This window comes from Chiloscyllium plagiosum, unplaced genomic scaffold (genome assembly GCF_037043375.1).
Source record: "Chiloscyllium plagiosum isolate Xiang-an unplaced genomic scaffold, Cpla_swu_hap1 HiC_scaffold_18, whole genome shotgun sequence".
Classification (NCBI taxonomy): domain Eukaryota; kingdom Metazoa; phylum Chordata; class Chondrichthyes; order Orectolobiformes; family Hemiscylliidae; genus Chiloscyllium; species Chiloscyllium plagiosum.
Genome location: NW_028270156.1, coordinates 44,257,386 through 44,280,108, shown reverse-complemented (window position 1 = coordinate 44,280,108; position 22,723 = coordinate 44,257,386). Strand labels below are relative to the sequence as shown.

Here is a 22,723-nt window from a genome sequence, read left to right as displayed (position 1 = left end):
CTTTTTTAGGTATGTGAAAGGGAAAAAAATGGTTAAGACTAAAATTGGGCTCTTGAAGACAGAAACAGGGGAATACATTATGGGGAACAAAGAAATGGCAGAAGAGTTAAATTGGTACTTCAGATTGGTGTTCGCTGGGGAAGACACAAGCAATCTCCCAGAGGTAACAGTGGCTGAAGGACCGGAACTGAAGGGAATTTATATTTGCCAGGAATTGGTGTTGGAGAGACTGTTAGGTCTGAAGGCTGATAAGTCCCCGGGGCCTGATGGTCTACATCCCAGGGTACTGAAGGAGGTGGCTCGAGAAATCGTGGATGCGTTGGTGATTATTTTCCAGAGTTCGATAGATTCAGGATCAGTTCCTGCGGATTGGAGGGTGGCTAATGTTGTACCACTTTTTAAGAAAGGAGCAAGAGAGAAAGCAGGAAATTATAGACCAGTTAGTCTGACCTCAGTGGTGGGAAAGATTCTGGAGTCATTTATAAAGGATGAAATTACGACACATCTGGATAGCAGTAACAGGATAGGTCAGAGTCAGCATGGATTTATGAAGGGGAAATCATGCTTGACTAATCTTCTGGAATTTTTTGAGGATGTAACTCTGAAGATGGACAAGGGAGATCCAGTGGATGTAGTATACCTGGACTTTCAGAAAGCCTTTGATAAAGTCCCACATAGGAGGTTAGTGAGCAAAATTAGGGTGCATGGTATTGGGGGCAAAGTACTGACTTGGATTGAAAATTGGTTGGCTGACAGGAAACAAAGAGTAGTGATAAACGGCTCCCTTTCGGAATGGCAAACGGTGACCAGTGGGGTACCGCAGGGATCAGTGCTGGGACCGCAGCTTTTTACAATACATATTAATGATATAGAAGATGGTATTAATAGTAACATTAGCAAATTTGCTGATGATACAAAGCTGGGTGGCAGGGTGAAATGTGAGGAGGAGGTTAGGAGATTACAGGGTGACCTGGACAGGTTAGGTGAGTGGATAGATGCATGGCAGATGCAGTTTAATGTGGATAAATGTATGGTTATCCACTTTGGTGGCAAGAACAGAAAGGCAGATTACTACCTAAATGGAGTCAAGTTAGGTAAATGGGCAGTACAAAGAGATCTGGGTGTTCTTGTACACCAGTCAATGAAGGCAAGCATGCAGGTACAGCAGGTAGTGAAAAAAGCTAATGGTATGCTGGCCTTCATAACAAGAGGGATTGAGTATAGAAGCAAAGAGGTTCTTCTGCAGCTGTACAGGGGCCTGGTGAGACTGCGCCTGGAATATTGTGTGTAGTTCTGGTCTCCAAATTTGAGGAAAGACATTTTGGCTATTGAGGGAGTGCAGCGTAGGTTCACGAGGTCAATTCCTGGAATGGCGGGACTATCATATGTTGAAAGATTGGAGCGAATGGGCTTGTATACCCTTGAATTTAGAAGACTGAGAGGGGATCTGATTGTTACATATAAGATTATTAAAGGATTGGACACTCTGGAGGCAGGAAACATGTTTCCGCTAATGGATGAGTGCCGAACCAGAGGACACAGCTTAAAAATAAGGAGGAGGCCATTTAGGACAGAGATGAGGAGAAACTTCTTCACCCAGAGAGTGGTGGCTGTGTGGAATGCTCTGTCCCAGAAGGCAGTGGAGGCCCGGTCTCTGGAATCATTTAAGAAAGAGTTGGATAGAGCTCTCAAGGATAGTGGAATCAAGGGTTATGGAGATAAGGAACAGGATACTGATTGAGGATGATCAGCCATGATCATAATGAATGGTGGTGCAGGCTCGAAGGGCAGAATGGCCTACTCCTGCACCTATTGTCTATTGTCTATAATCATCTAGTACTACTCCAGTGGACAGTGAGGACGCAAAGATCATCGCTAAAGGCACAGCAATCTCTTCCCTCACTTCATGTAGTAACCTTGGATATTCCTGTCTAGCCCAGGGGACCTAATTATCCTCAGGAGTTTCAAAGTTTCCAGTACAGCCTCCTTAACATCAACCTGTTTGAGAATACCCACCTGTTTCACACTGTCCTCATAAATGACAAAGTCCCTTTCAGTAGTGAATACTGAAGTAAAGTATTCATTAAGGACCTCCCCAACCTCCTCTGACCCCAGGCTTAAATTCCCTCCACGATGCCCTGATCGGCCTTACCCTCACTCTGACCATCCTCCTGTTCTTCACCTTGTGGTTTTCCTTAATCGTACCCACCAAGGCATTTTCATGCCCCCTTCTAGCCCTCTTAAGTCCATTCTTCAGTTCCTTTCTGGATACCTTGTAAGCCTGTCCGATCCTTGCTTCCTCAACCTTAAGAAGGGTTCCTTCTTCCTCTTGACTAGATGTTTTACATCCCTTGTCACCCAAGGTTCCTTCACCCTACCATCCTTTCCTTGCCTCAGTGTGACAAACCTATCTAACACTCGCAACAAGTGCTCCCTAAACAACCTCCACATTTCTGTTGTGCATTTCCCTGAGAATATCTGTTCCCAATTTATGCTCCACAGTTCCTACCTTATAACATTGTAATTCCCCCTCCTCCAATTAAATACTTACCCAAACCATCTGCTCCTATCCCCTCCATGGCGATAGTGAAGGTCAGGGAATTGTGGTCACTGTCACCAAAATGCACTCCCACTGAGAGATCGGACAGCTGATCGCCAAGCACAAATCCAATTTAGCCTCCCCTCTAGTCAGCCTATCTATATAATGAGTCAGGGATCCTTCCTGGACACACCTGACAAAATCTGCTCCATCCAAACTATTTGCACTAAAGAGGTTCCAATTAGTATTAGGGAAGTTAAAGTCACCCCTGACAACAACCCTGTTACTTCTGCACTTTTCCAAAATCTGCCTCCAAATCTACTTCTCCATGTCTCTGTTGCTCTTCGGGAGTCTATAGAAAACTCCCAATATAGTGACTTTCCTTTCCTGTTTCTGACTTCCACCCATGATGGCTCAGTAGACAAAACATCCTCAATGACCTCCCTTTTTGCTCTGTGATACTATCCCTGATTAGCAATGACACTTCCCCACCACTTTTACCTCCCTTCCTATTCCTTTTGAAACATCTAGACCCCGGAACATAAAACAACCATTCCTGCCTCTGTGATATCCAAGTCTTCGTAATAGCCACAACTTCATATCTCCAAGTACTGATCCATGCTCTAAGTTCATCACCCTTATTTCTGGCAATTCTTGAGTTAAAATAGACACACTTCAACCCATCACACTGACTGCAGCTTTGCCCTATCAACTGTCTACCCTTCCTCACAGACTCTGCACACTGTAACTGCCTGTTCACCAATTACCCCATCTTCTGATCCATAGCTCCAGTTCCCATCCCCTAGCCGAACCCTCTCGAAGAGCTCTAGCAAACCTCCCGTTCAGGATATTGGTACCTCTCCAGTTCAAGTACAAGCCATCCTCCTCATACAGGTCCCACCTTCCATTGATCCACATTATCTGAAGCCCTTCTTCCTACACCAGCTCTGCAGCCATGTGTTTCGCTGCACTCACGCTCTGTTCCTTGCCTCACTAGCCCATGGCACAGGTAGCAATCTTGAGATTACTACTTTGCTCGTCCTGCCTTTTAGCTTCCAACCTAACTCCCTACATTCACTTTTCAGGCCCTTTTCAGATCAGTTGAGTCCAATTCTTAAGCTACAAATCCACAAAGAGCAAATGTGAGAAACCTGTACAGTGCTTCAGACAGGCACTGAACACTGAAAGCCCTTGTCAGTATTATAAAGCAGAGAAACCTCACAAGTACATTCAATGTGCTCAGTTATTAAAAGTGAATGTTTTCTTTCTGTCACACTTTCAGAAAATGTGGAAGTGGAACAGTTTCAGAAAAGCGCTCCATCACAACCCAACACAAAGAGGTTAATGAAGTAGAATAGTCTACATTTTTTTAAAAAATCCCTCAAGTGTTTCTTGGGGAAACAAGAAATCCAGACCTTATATTTTGGTAAGCTGGTATTTATGTCAGTAGTTGGCTTATGAACTCAAGCTAGATCTGGCTGCTCCGGTTTCCTCCCACAATCCAAAGATGTGCAGCTTAGGTGAATTGGCCATGCTAATTTGCCCATAGTATTATTAGTCAAAGGGAAATGAGTCTGGGTGGGTTACTGTTCAGAGGGTCGGTGTGGGTCGGTGAGGTACAGCAGGTAGTGAAGAAGGCTAATAGTATGCTGGCCTTCATAACAAGAGGGATTGAGTATAGAAGCAAAGAGGTTCTTCTGCAGCTGTGCAGGGTCCTGGTGAGACCACACCTGGAGTTTTGTGTGCAGTTCTGGTCTCCAAATTTGAGGAAAGACATTCTGGCTATTGAGAGAGTGCAGCGTAGGTTCACGAGGTCAATTCCTGGAATGGCAGGACTATCTTATGCTGAAAGACTGGAGCGACTGGGCTTGTTTCCCCTTGAATTTAGAAGACTGAGAGGGGATCTGATTGTTACATATAAGATTATTAAAGGATTGGACACTCTGGAGGCAGGAAACATGTTTCCGCTGATGGGTGAGTGCCGAACCAGAGGACACAGCTTAAAAATAAGGAGTAGGCCATTTAGGACAGAGATGAGGAGAAACTTCTTCACCCAGAGAGTGATGGCTGTGTGGAATGCTCTGTCCCAGAGGGCAGTGGAGGCCCAGTCTCTGGATTCATTTAAGAAAGAGTTGGAGAGAGCTCGCAAGGATAGTGGAATCAAGGGTTATGGAGATAAGGCAGGAACAGGATACCGATTAAGGATGATCAGCCATGATCATATTGAATGGTGGTGCAGGCTCGAAGGACAGAATGGCCTACTCCTGCACCTATTGTCTATTGTCTATATTGTCTATTGACTTGTTGGGCCGAATGGCCTGTTTCGACACTGTAGATAATCTAATCTAATCTAAATATTGGGGTGAGTGTCATTATCAGATAGTGAGCCATGGTTAAGAAAATACTGTTGACAGCAAACAACAGTGCAACTAGATTATCTAGGAGGCATAGTATTTAAGATTAAATGTATACTACAAACAGATCTCAAATATCGAGGACACCAAATAATTGACATATGCATGCTTCACAATTCAAAAAAATTTCATTCTTAAACCAGAAGAAAAATCTAAACCTCCATTTTATTCAAAATGTGAAAGAGTTCAAACAACAGTAATTAATGAGCTCTTTTCAACAGGAAAACCCTAAATTATTTAAAAGGTTAGAGAAGCTGAACACTCAACATCTCATTACACTGCAGAAAGATGCTAAGTCCTTCTGCCTTTATAAACTCAGGAGGGTTCTGCTTGCTTTCATGAAGTAACTTGCAGAAATGACAAGAATGGGCAACATTTTTCTCGTCATAAAACCAATGTTCAGGCATGATTACTTGACTCAAGCTTAATTGTACTATTCAAATCCAAGTTGATCTTACACAGCTTATCAAGGTGGCAGCAAAAGAAATGCAGACTATGTATATGATTGACGACAGTTTAGCTAGCTGTCAAAAGTGAAAAATCACACAACACCAGCTTTCTGAAACTTGATGCAAGTCTAGCAGGTACTATTTGATGACCAATTAAAATTGATTACTGCGTTCAGAATTCCAAATGTTATCCTGACACAACTGGTCCTTTTTCTGGCAATCCAGAGTGTCAACCATAGCAAAAGTTGAAAGAACTTCAGCCCATTGATCCTGTCCCAATATTTAATTAGATCATGGCTAAGCTTTTGTCCCAATGCCACTTTCCCCCTGCAGTCTCCATAGCTCTTAATGTTATTAGTTTCCAGAAACCTATCAATTTAAAGTCTTGAATATACTCAATGATTGAGCTTCCATAGCCCTTTGAGGTTAAAAAAATGCAAAGACTTGCCATCTTTAGAGTGAATAAATACCTCATCTCCAGATTAATCACCTACATCTTATCCTGAAGTTATATCCTCTGGATATAACTCCTATGTAAGAGTGAAATGCTTTTGAATTGTGAAGCGTGCATATGTCTGCTATTATTTGGTGTCCCTACATTGGAGGTCTGTTTGTAGTATACATTTAATCTTAAATATTGGAGTCACCTGCCAGGAGAACCATCCAATCAATACTTACCTTGTCACACCCTATAAAACATGTACACATTCAATGAGAACACCTCCCAGATCAAGTTTCCTCAACCTATCCTTTGTAATAATCCTATCATCTGATGAATTTTCATTGAAATTATTCTCTGAAAAACATATTCTTCCTTAGATAAGAGACCAAACTGTACCCAATACTCCAGGTGCAAAGGCAACTGCAGCAATACAAATGTACTTTGTGCTTAGACCTCCTTGAAACAAAAGCCAACATGTCATTTATCAATACCAACACTAGATGTTACAAAGATAACAAAACAATAAAACTAAAGGTTCTGTATCTTTTAGCACACATTGAAATCTTTGGAAATGATTATACAGTCATTCCTCTGCAGGATATACAGGCTGGACTCTGAATATTGAAGGGTACATGACATTAATATATGTGGAATAGAAAGCTAGATAAAGGTAGGCTGTTAATCAAGGATGGAATTTGTTTGATAATTAGAGAGAACCTTCATTCATGCCTCAAGCTGTAGAATCAGCTTAATGCAGACGTGGAATGGCCCTCAGGATTCTCTTAACAGTAACCACATGTAATCACATGTGAGAACATAAGGAATAGGAACAGGAGCAGACCCTTCAGCACTTCGCACCTGCCCCGCCATTGGATGAGGTCATGACTGACCTACCCTAGGCTGCAACTCCTGGTTTGTGCCAGCTCCACACAGGCCTCAAAATTTCAAAAATCCATCTACCTCCTTTTTAAATACTTTCAATGATTTAGCCACCACAATTATCTGGGGTAGAGAATTCCAAACATTCACTACCCTCTGAGAGCAGAAATTCCTTTGCATCTCAGTTTTAAATGGGTCACTTTATTCTGTAACTATGACTCCAGTTCGAGAATGCCCAATTAGTGAAATTATCATCTTAACATCTACCCTGTCAAGCCACCTTTGAATCTGGGGACCCAAGCTTAAATCCCGTCACGGCAGGTAGTAGAATTTGAATTTAATAAATACCTGGAATTAAGAGTCTAATTATGGGCCTGTAATTTCCTAGTATATCCTTTGCTCCCTTTTCAATAATGGTTCAACGTTAGAAATCCTCCAGCCCTATAGTACCTAACCCAAGGCCAGAGAGGGTTTGAAAGTTTACTGTCAGTGCTCCTAATATCTCCTCCAGTGCTTGTCTCAACTGCCTGGAATATATCTCATCCAGGCCTGCCGATTTATCGACTTGGAAGGCTTTTAATCCCGTTAGTACCTCTTTCTATGTTAATTTCTTTCAACATTTCACGGTCTTCCATGCTGTGTCTACACTTGTAACATTCCTCTGCATTGTGAGGACAAAGTATTAATTGAGGACTTTTATCGTCACTAATGTACCCTACTTTTGCCCTAGTTATTATCTTGCTCTTTATATTTTTTAAAGTAGAAAAATCTTTGTGTTTTCTTTTATTCTACCCACCAGTACCTCTTCATGCACTCTTCTTTTTCCTAATTTCCTTCCTGCACTTATTATAATCCCCTAGGGACTGTCATACTGAGCCCTAGTATCTGCCATAAGCTTCTCTCTTATTTTTAATCTTGACCTTTGTGTCCATTGAAATCCAGGGTTCGACAATCTTAGACTTAAGTTTGTATTAAGGAAAACATATTTGCTCCTACTCTTGCTATTCCTGTTGAATTCCTCTCACTGCTCTTGATAGATTTGTCTGCAAGTAGCTGTTCCTAGTCCACTTGAGCCAAAGTGTACCTTATATTAGTAAAATCCCCAGTTTTTGAACATTAATTCCTGTCTCATCCTAATCCATAACTACCCTAAATGGTTATGATCATTGTCTCCAAAATGCTTCCCTACTGGTACACTTCCATGTGTTCGGGCCTATCTCCGAAAATTAGGTCCAGAATTGCCTAATCCCCATTAGATTTTCTGTGTTCTGGCTAAGAAAAGTTCTAGTAGATGCAGTTTAAGAATTCTGCTTCATCTCTTTCTTACATACTAAAACTATCCCAGTTCATATTTGGGTAGTTAAAATCCCCTACCATTCTTATTATTACCCTTATTATTAGAGTCATAGAGATGTACAGCATAGAAACTCACCCTTCAGTTCAACTTGTACATGCCGATCAGATATCTTAAATTAATCTAGTCCCATTTGCCAGCATTTGGCCCATATTCCTTTAAACCTTCCCTTTTCATATACCCATCTAGATGCCTTTCAAATGTTGTAATTGTACCAGCGCCCACCACTTTCTCTGGCAGTTCATTCCATGCACCACCTTCTGCATGAAAACATTGCCCCATTGGCCCCTTTTAAGTCTTTCCTTCTCACCTTAACCTTTGCTATTCACCCAACTGTGCCCCTTATGATTTTATAAACCTTTGTAAGGTGACCCTTCAGCCTCTGATGCTCCAGGGAAAATAGCCCCAGCCTGTCCATCCTTGCAAATGTTTTCTGAACCTTTTCAACTTTAACAACATCCTTCCTATAGCAGGGAGACCAGAATTGCACACAGTACTCCAAAACTGGCCTAATCAATGTCCTGTACAGTGCTAACATGACCTCCCAACTCCTATACTCAGTACTCTGACAAATAAAGGCATGTATACCAAATGTTTTCTTCACTATCCTGTCTACTTTCAAGGAACTATGAACCTGCACTTTAAAGTCTGTTTGTTCTGCAACACTCCCCAGGACCTTCCCTGCCCTGATTTGCCTTTCCAAAATGCAGCAACTCACATTTATCTAAATTAAAATCTATCTGCCACTCCAGAGCCCACCTGCTCATCTGATCAAGGTCCACTCCAGTCTGAAAAGTAACTCTCCATCACCAGCCTCTGTCTCCTACCTTCGAGCCAGTGTATTACACAAAGGATAAAGAAAGAAAGCTATATGCAGATAAGACAATATGGGAAGATCTTATCATTAGCAAAATGAAAGATTCAATCTTGTTCTTCACAACATCCCTTACAGGTACTCAATCTCAGTGCAGTATTTCTCCCATTATAGTTTTTTTAATTTCTTACTTCACTGACTCTATTAGTTTTGATGTCTGAGTGGCTTCTTTCCAGTGCTGATAGCCTGAACCTCCCTTTCAGTTCTGACAGCTTGAAAATTTCTACACAAAGCTCTCTCAGTTTGGAGACTTCACATCTAGCCTGCCCTTTTGTTGATATGAAACAATTCTTCAAAACAGAACCCTGATGATGAATTGATCTCAAACTACCGGTTACAGAAAAAGCACCCGTTTCCCTGTATATCATGACAATTCAACTTTGTAAACACTACCATTTACATAGGTTTTTGGAAATAATAACTTTATTGTTTCAAATGACATTCTGACCTCTTAAAAAATTCCTTCACACCCATTTTACTTCTACTTTAAAATCCACATTTCCCAACAATGATGCACTGTAAACCTTTATCATAATAATGTTCTTGCACTTTGTTGAAAATCTTTAATGGCTAAATAGAAATTTCAGTTACTGAGGAAGATGATTGATTTTTTTTCACAAAATGAAGTTCCAAAAGTTGGGGCAGATCAGTGATTAGATTAATATTGGGAATCCTAATGTTCCCTACAAGATCTACAAGAAGCCTTAAAAAAGAAATAAACATATTTTTAACAGGACATGCCAGTTTACATGCAATTTTAAAGATTGAAAATAATGTACAGTTTTTAAAAAATATATAAAATGTATTGACAGCTACATTATATTTGGGACAGAGCCCCAGCAAACCTTTGTTCCAAAATTAATCATGTACTCAAGGCAGGAGGATACATCTGTGCCTAATATGACAGACTGATGTAAATAATTCTATTGTGTCTGAGCACTGAGTTGTTGGGCAAAGCCATTATCTGTAGCAACAACAACATAATTTCACAAGATGTACTGGTACTGGTGGTTACTCTCATTCAGCTACTTCAAAAAACTGTTGGAGAAAAGCACATCATAAGGTTTTTCCTTTATTCCTATTGCGTCATGCTAGCTAATGTTGTTCTGCCATTTCCTTTCTTTTTCAGATTTCCAGCATCTGCAGTATTTTATTTTTTGAGTTACATCAATTTGTGTTAAAACTGATATCAGAAGTTAAGTAAATCTAATGATGTACCAAAAACACAACATACCATTCAGGCAACACAGATTTTAAACTGAAAGTGATCCAAATTCTAAGCTGTTTACAATAGTTATGCAAGCAAAGTATGTGGATCAGGAAGTGAGCTGGAACAGATTGTTTTGGAGGCAAGCTAACTAGAATCCAAACGTTTGAGAGCCAGGAGATGCCATTTTTAATAAAAGATCTCCAAACAGACATGAAACATCTGGCATTCACAACACAATTGTAGTAACAATATAGGTTTAAACTATCAAATCTAGATCACACTTAAACTAATCAGGCACACATTTCAATTTGTAATTGGGAAACAGAAGTTTAAATTTGACATGATGAGTTAAATAAATTTAAAATCTAACTGCGCTAGCATAGAGAAAAATATTCCATTAAATGTCAAAATTATATAAAAGAACAACATTCAGTGGCTCAGTAGAAGCTATCTGCTATAAAAAGCTGTGGAGGTTACTAACAAGAATGAAGCCTTCAGCCAGCGATAGATCAAAGCCTTACTAAAGAGGGAACAGTAGAAAGACATTGAGACAGGTTGAAACAGCATATAAAACATTTACTAACTGAGACAGTCAATAAGAAAGAGCAGAGGGACCATCAAGAGACAGTGACTGCTGAAATACTTTGTATGGTAAGAAAAAAGAGACAATAAGAACAATAAAGAAAAAAATAATGAAATAGAAATCAGGTAAGAAAATGTGGAGTAGCCAAGGAAAAGAATGAAGACCATCACAAGGAAATGAAAGAATTGCAAAAAAGACACATTATGAGAGCTTTAGATGACAAAATTAAAACATTAGTAGAGAAGAAAAAAGAATGACTATAGATAATGGTTGTAAAAACAAGAAGAACAATCTTTTTTTAAAAAAAGTAAAGAAACCATGCATGGGGTACATCAGAGAGCTATATGATGATGAAGACAAAAATGAATTGGCACCTTATGAGGAAGAGAAAGACCGGAATCATAGAAGTAGAATTCATTGTTTTTAACTTGCGGATCAAGATAAAAACAGCATTTATGATGAAAGAGATACCAACAGAATGCCTGAAAGCTCAGGTTGATGTTAACATTGGGATGTTGAAAAACCTCTGCAACAACATTTACAGATCAGGATTCCAATCTGAGGATCTTACACTGTCATTTTTTGTTAGTCCTCCAAACATATCAAAAATCCTGAAGTGTTGAGAGCACAGGGCACTAAGCTTCATCAGCCGTGCAATGAAAAGATTCCAATAATATTTTAGGAAAAAAATTCTCTATATACAATCTATATAAACAGAGGGCTGAATAACAAGAATGTGTTGGCTATGTGTCAGTTTCTCTTTGTGACACCTTGCAAGTTCTCTCGCTACCTCTTACCAAACCCAACTCATTACCTACCTACCCTGCCCCTCCCACTCCTTGATTACAGAGCAGCTGAGATTTCCTGGAGTAGTTTGGCATCCCTAGCACCAGTGCCACCTTTAAAAGGCCGTTGTGCACCCAGACAAACACAGCAGGTCAGGCAGCATCCGAGGAGCAGGAAAATCAATATTTCAGGCAAAAGTCCTTCATCAGGAATATGCATAGCATGAACAAATTGATTCCATGCACTGTTTATTTCCCAAACTGAACTTTTCTGAGTCGGGCTAATAAATGGAGGAATTGTTATATGCATAGTAGATACTCAGCCATGAATATATATAGAATATGTATTCTAGATACCATTGTTAGTAATAGCAGCAATATTCAGTTTTCAAAACACAGAGGGATGTTTACCATAACCTTAATTCAATATTTTTGTCACTGATCAAGACGAGATGCAAGTTGGAACTAGAAAATAGTTTTATTCTGGGCACTTAGTATCAACAGCAAGCAGATCCACATTGCATAGAATAAGATTAAAATGAAGTTTCCTCTTCATCAACTCAATCAAACATCATTTAGCACATGCCTACGCAGATTTTTTGATTGGCTATGTTGTTTAAGAGGGTACTTGCCCTCTTAATATATCAATTTGACCTGAAATGAGATAAGCTCACAGCCTGTGACAATAATAAACTGAACTGATGTGCCAAAATGCAAATTTTAGATTTATGGATTTGATAAAGTTGCAAAGGTAAATGTGCAGTATTATAACCAAGGAATACTGATCTAATAATTTACCCTTTAAATACTTGAATTTTTATTTCTTGTTTTGACTTTAAAATTTCTGTGAAATGACTAAACTTCTAAAGCAAGCATTTGTACAGAAACTTGGAATGTACTAAACTCCCAGTGACCTTTCTGCGGATGCTCCAGGGAAGTGGAATTATTTGGGTAAACAAACAGGATTTTATATTTATTTAAAATAAACTAAATAAGGAGTTGTATCTTAACTTCTATGCTCATGTAGTTTGTCAAATATTCCATTCATTTAGTTTATACAATTTGGGAAAAGTCAATTGGCAAGGAATTTGATACAGTAGGTTGTAGGGAATGAATACTGAGCATGCCAAACTAAAATAAAAATACCATTGTTGTGTCATCCCATACCTTCCCATGTTTTTATGCTTATGTCTGCAATATGCTTCAGGCATTTGGAATCAATTATAAAATCACAATAGTCCTGGAGCCCTCTACTGGTAAAAATATAAATTAGATATGAATGCTTAGCCTTAGCTGTTTGATACTACTCATACCAATACAATCCCAGAACTCAACATTCATCTGTGTGTTTTACATTTGCAAAACATAAAGACAACTATAGAGGAGCAAAAGAACAAGCTGAGAAACGTTTATTGGCAAAGTGAAATTTCCTCTCTAACTGAACTCCAAGCTACACAGCGAACATCTACTACAGCAGCGTAAATATTTCTATTTTCACCTTCTTATGCTTCCTTAAGTCTAATTCCCATTTAGTAACAGTTTGTACTGTGTTGAGAGGATTTTTGCTTATAGTCCTGTAACAGCTTAGAAGAGGTGCTAAAATTCAGTCATGTGCAAATACAACTACAATTCATAGAAGGATTTAGGTATAACAAAACTCATTCAACTCCATGTCTATTCAAATATTCAGAGTCTTCTGTCCAATATCTTTATTCCCCTTACCTCAACAACTTGCTAAACTATTCTTAGATGTTGCCATCATCTCTATTTCAAACACCAAGTTCAATAGTGCAGTCTACAAACTCAATCTCTTCCTGCTGATTTTATGCTTAAAAACATTGAAATGGTAATAAGAGACTTTCTGTAAATCTGTGATTATATGAAATTCTTTAGCAGTAAAGGGGCTTAATGAATATCTTCCGGAATATACAGTAGTTGAATATGTCACACAAAGCCAAATCCATCCAGAGACAAATTTAAAAACCACTGTCTGGTGGAGACAGCTGAAATTAAAAGTTTGAGTAGTTCTCTTTTTACTATTTTTATCCCACTATATGATTAAAATATGACATGATAGGAACATGTTGCCTCTCAGGGAGGATCACTAACAGGTTTATTTCACTGTGAATTTTGTATTTCTTTGACTTATATGTGCTTTAGGTGGTGTGCGCGATTGTGTGGCCTTGCCTAAAGCAGTTTCCAGCTTGCTTCAAGTTAAGAAAATTTATCCTCACTGAAAAATGAGAGAAGTTTCCATGGATTTCCACATTGAAGTTAAAAGTGAGTAAAGTGCTCAGTAAAACAATATTAAATAGCCATTAATTGGTTCCAGGCCGAGTAGACAAAAAGGTGGAGAGGAAAGCCGGCAGAAAGGTAGAGGGGCAAAATAAGAGACGAGAAGAAGGGGAGAGATAAGAAGAAGAAGATTGGTCATTGAGAACATTTGGGTGAGAAGTAAAATAAAATGGAGGAAGGGGAGCAGAAGAGGGAGGTGTGATAAATGTGGTAAAGAGTGAGAAGGAAAGCACTGGCATACAAGGGATGTGATATCAATGAAAGAAAGAAAGGGGAGAGAGTGACAAGGTAAGAAATAAAGTGGGGGAAATAGTTGTGGAGGAAGATAGGAATGGATGGAGGGGTGGAACACGTTGGTGAGCAGGAGTACTGAGGGTATGTTCCTGAACATAACCAGGCTGGAATTTAGTGGAAAGAGAGGAGCAAGGTTTGTCTTGTTAACCAGAAATTGAAGGAAGAGATTTTTTCATTGTGGGGAAGGTGGCTTAAACCATGATCCTGTAATAAAGGTCATTCCAGGTCATTTCCACCGGGTGGCCTGTCCCAGCTGCTGTTGCAATGTTGACCATGTGGCTGCTTTCCCATGAAGGTAAAGGTGGATTGTGGAGGACCTAGCAAGCCCAGGAGCAGCAGTAGGCTAGATAGAGGGTGAGGAGCACATTACTTGGGGAGCTTGCAGCTGAACAGCCCCTCAGGATGTGTGGGGAGGCACAGGAGACCCAGAGATTTACAACCCCGATTCAATTTCCTGGGGATGAGCAAGGCGCAGTATCAATGTAGGCTGCATCTGTCTGGGACCCTGAAATTGAGGCTGGAGTAGGACCTGACAGGTACAGAGTTGATGACCATCAGTGGCATGGAGGTGACAGTGTTTTGAACTTCTGTGAGTTGCTCTTTCTAGGGAATGCTGGATGTCCTCTGTGTCATCCCTGTCATGCATTCACAAATACATCAGAACAGTGACTGATATCATTTCTATACAAGATCACATCGGTTTGTTTTGTTTCCCACTGAGGTCAGTGCTGCAGCCGAGTAGTAGGAGTCAGGAACATAGATGCGGGGTGTCATAGACTGTAGACACATGGCACTGAGAGGGGCATACTGCAACACCACAGAATTCATTGTGAAGAAGGGGTTCCATTTGATTTCAAGTCTTCGATTATCAACATTACCACTTCCTGGATGTGTGTGCCCACTACCATGGCAGTTGCTTGATTCCTACAGCCTGGAGCACTCTCCTGGACTTGATGCAGGTCTGGGTATTTTACAAGGCTGGTTGCTGGAGGACAAGAACTACTCATTGCGAGACTGGCTCATGACATGATACAGAGTGCAGGTTTGCTATGGCCCATACATCGAACAGGGCCATAGCAGACCAGACAATCGGGCTGCTGAAGATGAAACTGAAGCAGAAGTAAAGTGCAGGTACAGTGCGCCACATCATCCCGGACAATTGGAGCAGACAAGAAGACAATGATGTGCTGATTACTGAGGAACTGGGAGAGAATGGGAGCAGCCTTCTGAGGAGGAGAAGGACAACAGAGGCCTTGTCCATGACAGAGCTCAGTTGTATCAGATGCTACTGCCTGACAGGACCTATTCTGTGTAGTTTTAGAATGACTGGGGTGAGAGACTGTGGTTGTGTGTGTGTGTGCAAAGGTGTCAGCAGTTTTGGCTATGTGGTGTGGGCAGATGGCTTTGTGGCTGCTGTGCAATGACGTTGTTGGTGAGTGGCAATGGTAGCGACAAACACATGTTCAGATTCACCAAGACTTTTCAAAGATGACGTGAGTGCAAGGAATGCCAGCCTTTCGGTAAATAGCCAGTGAGTTGTTCTGGGAATGGTGCATGTTTAGATGGAACTGGAGTCAGATATAATGAATGCTATAGGTGCATAGTAGAAAATTAAGGAGGTGCATTTAGTAAAATACAATGAGAAAATCCGATAGGCCTTGCAGGAGAAATCCTTGCAAAAAAATCCAATGCAATTCGGACATAGTCAAAAAAGTAAGTTCAGTCCAAAATTTCAGCTAATTGTGTCACACTATCTCATGCCAAAAGGTCAATATCAATTCTTGTGCTCCACAGAACCTTCTTTATCTAATTCCATCAACATATAGAACATAGAACATAGAACAATACAGCACAGAACAGACCCTTCGGCCCACAATGTTGAGCCGAACATTTGTCCTAGCTTAAGCACCTATCCATGTACCTATCCAATTGCCGCTTAAAGGTCACCAATGATTCTGACTCTGTCACTCACACAGGCAGCGCATTATATGCCCCCACCACTCTCTGGGTAAAGAACCTATCCCTGACATCCCCCCTATACCTTCCACCCTTCACCTTAAATTTATGTCCCCTTGTAACACTCTGTTGTACCTGGGGAAAAAGTCTCTATTCCCCTGATCATCTTATAAACCTCTATCAAGTCACTCCTCATCCTTCGCCGTTCCAATGAGAAAAGGCTTAGCACTCTCAACCTATCCTCGTATGACCTATTCTCCATTCCAGGCAACATCCTAGTAAATCTCCTCTGCACCCTCTCCAAAGCTTCCACATCTTTCCTAAAATGAGGCGACCAGAACTGCACACAGTACTCCAAATGTGGCCTTACCAAGGTCCTATACAGATGCAACATCACCTCACGACTCTTGAATTCAATCCCTCTGCTAATGAACGCTAATATACCATAGGCCTTCTTACAAGCTCTATCCATCTGAGTGGCAACTTTCAAAGATCTATGAACATAGACCCCAAGATCCCTCTGGTCCTCCACCTTACTAAGAACCCTACCGTTAACCCTGTATTCCGCATTCTTATTTGTCCTTCCAAGTGGACAACCTCACACTTGACAGGGTTGAACTCCATCTTCCACTCCTCAGCTCAGCTCTGCATCATATCTAAGTCCCTTTGCAGCCGACAACAGCCCTCCTCACTATCCACAACTCCACCAATCTTCGTATCATCTGCAAATTTACTGACCCACCCTTCGACTTCCTCTTCCAAGTCATTAATAAAAATTACAAACAGCAGAGGACCCAGAACTGATCCCTGCGGAACTCCACTTGTAACTGGGCTCCAGGCTGAGTATTTACCATCTACCACCACTCTCTGACTTCGACCGGTTAGCCAGTTCTCTATCCAACTGGCCAAACTTCCCACTATCCCATGCCTCCTGACTTTCCACATAAGCCTACCATGGGGAATCTTATCAAATGCCTTACTAAAATCCATGTACCCTACATCCACTGCTCTACCCTCATTCGCATGCTTGGTCACCTCCTCAAAGAATTCAATAAGACTTGTAAAGCAAGACCTACCCCTCACAAATCCATGCTGGCTGTCCCTAATCAAGCAGTGTCTTTCCAGATACTCATAAATCCTATCCGTCAGTACCCTTTCCATTACTTTGCCTACCACCGAAGTAAGACTAACTGGCCTGTAATTTCTGGGGTTATCCCTATTCCCTTTTTTGAACAGGGGCACAACATTCGCCACTCTCCAGTCCCCTGGTACCACCCCCATTGACAGTGAAGACGAAAAGATCATTGCCAACGGTCTGCAATTTCCTCTCTTGCTTCCCACATAATCCTAGGATATATCCCGTCAGGCCCGGGGAACTTGTCTATCCTCAAGTTTTTCAAAATTCCCAACACATCTTCCTTCCTAACAAGTATCTCCTCTAGCTTACCAGTCCGTTTCATACTCTCCTCTTCGACAATACGGTCCCTCTCATTTGTAAATACTGAAGAAAAGTACTCATTCAAGACCTCTCCTATCTCTTCCGACTCAATACACAGTCTCCCACTACTGTCTTTGATCAGACCTACCCTTGTTCTCGTCATTCTCATGTTTCTCACATACGCATAAAAGGCCTTGGGGTTATCCTTGATCCTACCCGCCAAAGATTTTTCATGCCCTCTCTTAGCTCTCCTAATCCCTTTCTTCAGCTCCCTCCTGGCTATCCTGTATCCCTCCAACGCTCTGTCTGAACCTTGTTTCCTCAACCTTATGTAAGCCTCCTTCTTCCTCCTTACAAGACATTCAACCTCCCTTGTCAACCAAGGTTCCCTCACACGGCCATCTCTTTCCTGCCTGACAGGTACATACATATCAAGGACACGTTGTATCTGTTCCTTGAAAAAGTTCCACATTTCAACGACATCCTTCCCTGACAGCCTGTGTTCCCAATTTATGCTCCTCAGATCCTGTCTTGCAGCATTGTATTTACCCTTCCCCCAATTGTAAAACCTGCCCTGTTGCATGCACCTATCTCTCTCCATAACCAAGGTGAAAGTCACAGAATTGTGGTCACCATCACCAAAATGCTCACCCACTAACAAGCCCATCACTTGTCCCAGTTCATTACCAAATACCAAATCCAATATGGCCTCCCCTCTGGTTGGACAATCTACATACTGAGTTAGAAAAGCTTCCTGGACACACTGCACAAACACCGCCCCGTCCAATCTACTTGATCTAAACAGCTTCCAATCAATATTTGGGAAGTTGAAATCGCCCATGACTACTACCCTGTGGCTTCTGCACCTTTACAAAATCTGTTTCCCAATCTGTTTCTCCACATCTCTGCTGCTATTGGGGGGCCTATAGTAAACACCCAACAAGGTGACTGCTCCTTTCCTATTTCTGACTTCAGCCCATACTACCTCCAAAGGCAGATCCTCCTCGAACTGCCTTTCTGCAGCCGTTATACCATTTCTAATTAGCAACGCCACCCCCCCTCCTTTTTTACCACCCCCCCTAATCTTACTGAAACATCTGTAACCAGGAACCTCCAACAACTATTCCTGTCCCTCTTCTACCAACGTCTTCGTGATGGCCACAACATCGTAGTCCCAAGTGCCGATCCCCGTCTTAAGTTCACCCACCTTATTTCTGATACACTTTCTGTTGAAGTATACACACTTGAGCCCATCTCTGTGTCCGCAAGTATTCCCTGTCAGTGCTACCTTCTCCACAGCCTCCCTACATTTTTGGACATCCTGAAAAACAGCTAACCTACTTGCTGGACTACAAGTCCGGATCCCATACCCCTGCCAAATTAGTTTAAACCCCCCCCACCGAAGAGTGCCAGCAAACCTACCTCCCAGGATATTGGTGCCCTTCTGGTTCAGGTGCAACCCGTCCTGCTTGTACAGGTCCCACCTTCCTCAGAATGCAGTCCAATTGTCCAAATACCTGAAGCCCTCCCTCCTACACCATCCTTGCAGCCACGTGTTCAACTGCACTCTCTCCCTATTCCTTGCCTCACTGTCACGTGGCACCGGCAACAACCCAGAGATGACGACTCTGTCCATCCTAGCTTTTAGCTTCCAGCCTAACTCCCTGAGCTCCTGAATGACCTCCCCAACCCTCTTCCTACCTATGTCGTTGGTGCCAATGTGCACCACGACTTCTGGCTGCAAACCCTCCCCCTTAAGGATTCTGAAGACACTGTCCGAGACGTCTCGGACCCTGGCACCTGGGAGGCAACAAACCATCCGAGAGTCTCGCCCATGTCCACAGAACTACTTGTCTGTCCCTCTAACGACAGAGTCTCCTATAACTAGCGCTCTCCATCTCTCCTCCTTTCCCTTCTGGGCCTCAGAGCTGGACCTCGTGCCAGAGACCCGGTCACTGCAGCTTACCCCTGCTAGGCTGTCCCCCCCAACAGTATCCAAAGCGGTATACTTATTGTTGAGGGGAACGACCACAGGGGATCCGTTCACTGCCTGCTTCCTCCCCTCCCACCTCTAACTGTTACCCAGCTACCTCTGTTCTCTGGCGTAACTATGTCCTTGTAGCTTCTATCTATCACTCTCTCAGCCTCTCGAATAATCCTCAGTTCATCGAACTCTAGCTCCACTTCCCTAACACGGTCTGTGAGGAGCTGGAGCTGGCTGCACTTCCTGCAGGTGAAGTCGGCAAGAGCATCTTTCTGTTTATTTTTCCTTTGTGTGCCCATTTATCTTTTCCTTAAAATGCATTCATGCTATTCATCTGAATACTCCTCAGGCAGTGTGTTCCATTTTCTAACAAGTCTTTGGGCAAAGACATTTCTCCTGAATGGTCTTAGGGAGTTTATTAGTTTCTATCATATTTATAGCTCTGGTCTCTCCCACAAGCAGAAACAATGACCCAAATTTTCTGATTACAAGTTGGAACCGATCTGTTTGACAGCAATCATGTTAAATAATGCAACTTACCTCTCTGCATTGTTTTTTTGCAGTACCTTCAGATGCCTCCATCACCACCTGCTGTCCAAGCCTCAGTGCAGCTCAAGAAAGGCAAGGCCAATGGACTAATTCTGCCAGAGGACCTTAGAACACAACTTCAGGGCACAGCAAACACCAGTGAGATTCATTCTGAGAGACAAGTGTAATTACATTTCTTTAGCTTTCTGTCACTATTATATAACTTATTTTTTTCTGTTTATTTTAAACAGAATAATAAGTATTTTTTTCATTTTTTAAAGAGTTACTGTCATTGATTTCCAACATTTCTGACTGTAATTAGTTTTTACGTTTATTGTAATAACTAATGTTATTTAATAATTTCTAAAGAATGAGTGTGCTGAGTGAGCTAAGGAAGGAGCACTGTAGAAGATAGATAGGGTGTGGGTGGGATGCTAAGGAGAGTGGTGGATGGGGGGAATGGTAAGGTAGTAGGTGGGTGGGTGATAGATGGGGAATGGTAAGTTAGTAGGGTAGGTAGGGTGGTACATGTGGGCAAAGGGTAAGTTGGGGTGAGATTTGAGGGCTGTAAGGTCAGGGACGAATCCAGCGTGTAAAAGAACTGGGTGGCATTGTTTGTGTCAACTGCGTGTTTGGGGGTGGTGGTGGAGGTGGTCAGGTAGATGCAGTGAAGGTTGATTTCAAGGTGAGGGTGTAAGGGATCTTTGAAGGGTCAGGAAAAGAAGGAGTCAAGATCAACTTTGGGTCTAGGGGCATGGTCAGGTGTCTGTGGAGTATTTGGGATGGTCAATGGTGAGCTGGAGCAGTCAGTTCAACAGTTATCCAGGAATTAAATTAGGTTGTAGTCCCATTCACATTTCCTAGGTTATTATTAAGCGAAGTAAACACCAAAGCCTTTGACTCGAAACTCATGTTGGTGGCTCTTTCACACAGTGCCAAATGCCAGATCATAGCTGGTTGTAAGTTTCAACTTCCTGGACAATTCCCACAAACTGTGTCAGAATGTCTGCCTGGTCCCAACATGCAAGTCCTGTTAATGTTTCCTTTCAGAAGATCTGGGTCATTGTCTCTATGCCTACACTGATAAATATTTTCACTATCTTGAGAATTCTTATCAGACTACATCTCAGTTTTCTCTTTTCTGAAGAAATTAATCTTTCTTATTAAATAAATCCTTTACTTTAACCTTTCAGTTCTCAGTCCAGGTAACAATGCAGTCAATATTCTTTGCATCTTTTCAGTTGCCTTAATATTCATTTTATAATAGGGAGACCAACACTTATTTACAATACTCCAAGTGCTGTCTGACTTGCTGTTCTATACTATGTTATTTGTTTCTTTAATGTCATTAGTATCCTGAGATGTTACATTTAGTGCTTGTATCTCTGTGCCTGCAGATTCTGATGCCACTCCACTTGGACACAATTTTTTCTGGAGTATGTGGCATCCTTATGCTTCCTATTTCATTAACAGTTTATAATATATTACCATTTGGGAATTTGGATTTTAAAGTAGAGGTGAAGTAAATTTATGGTTCAGTTCTGTGAATGGTACTGTGTTTCCCTTAAGAGTCAATAAAGCTTGGCACTAGGAAAAGCATAGCAGGTCAGGCACCATCTAAGAAGCAAGAGAGTTGACATTTCCGGCTTAACCCTTCATAAGGTGAAGCCCGAAACATCGACTTCCTTGCTCCTCAGATGCTGCCTGACCTGCTGGGCTTTTTCCAGTGCCACGCTTTATTGACTCGGACTTCTCCAGCACTTGCAGTCCTCACTACCGCCTAGTTCAGAGGTGGGAAACCTTTTCACATTGGAAGGCCGCATTATATTAGTTGTAATCTAATAAGGCCGCATCCAAGAAACTTCAATTATATATTCTTCAAAATTCACATTTTTTTAATTGTGGCGGTCAGTCTGTGAGGATTATTTCATTGAATTTTCTTTTACTCTCTGGTATTTTAAATACATTCATTTTAAGATTAAAATTAAAATAATAAAGGACGAAAAAAACATACTAATGAAAAATAAAAGATTTGTTCTGCAAAATTTGGATTCATTCAAAAGGCCACACACAGTGGCCTAGAAGGCCGCAGGTCCCCCATCCCTGTCCTAGTTACTGTGTTTTATTAATACCACAAGACATAGAAATGGTCCATTCAGCCCATCAAGTCTACTCCACCATTCAATAAGTTCATGGCTGATTTGATCATTCTGAATTTCATTTCCTGCCTTTTCCTCATTACCCTTGATTCCCTTACTGATTAAAAATCTGACCATCTCAGCCTTGAACATGACCTGACTTCTACAGCCCTCTGTGGTAAATAATTCCACATATTTACAACCTTCTGAAAGAATTCTGGTCTCCCTGCTATAGTGAGGATGTTGTGAAACTTGAAAGGGCTCAGAAAAGATTTACAAGGATGTTGCCAAGGTTGGAGGGTTTGAGCTATAGGGGCAGGATGAATAGGCTGGGGCTGTTTTCCCTGGAGCATCGGAGGCTGAGGGATGACCTTATAGGGGTTTATAAAATTATGAGGGGCATGGATAGGGTAAATAGACAAGGTCTTCTCCCTGGGGTGAGGGAGTCCAGAACTAGAAAGCATAGGTTTAGGGTGAAAGGGGAAAGATTTAAAAGAGACCTAAGGGTCAACTTTTTCACGCAAAGGGTGGTGCGTGTATGGAATAAGCTACCAGAGGAAG

The 22,723-nt window shown here is 41.5% G+C and overlaps 1 long non-coding RNA gene across 1 annotated transcript in view; it reads left to right on the top strand.

Moving 5' to 3' along the window:
* Positions 1-13,694: 13,694 nt before the first annotated feature.
* LOC148146970 (uncharacterized) overlaps positions 13,695-22,723 on the top strand; it is a 49,528-nt gene continuing 40,499 nt past the window's right edge. The window contains exons 1-2 of the long non-coding RNA XR_015760180.1: positions 13,695-13,809; positions 20,060-20,208. This is a non-coding gene — a long non-coding RNA (uncharacterized LOC148146970). The remainder of the gene's footprint in view (positions 13,810-20,059; positions 20,209-22,723) is intronic.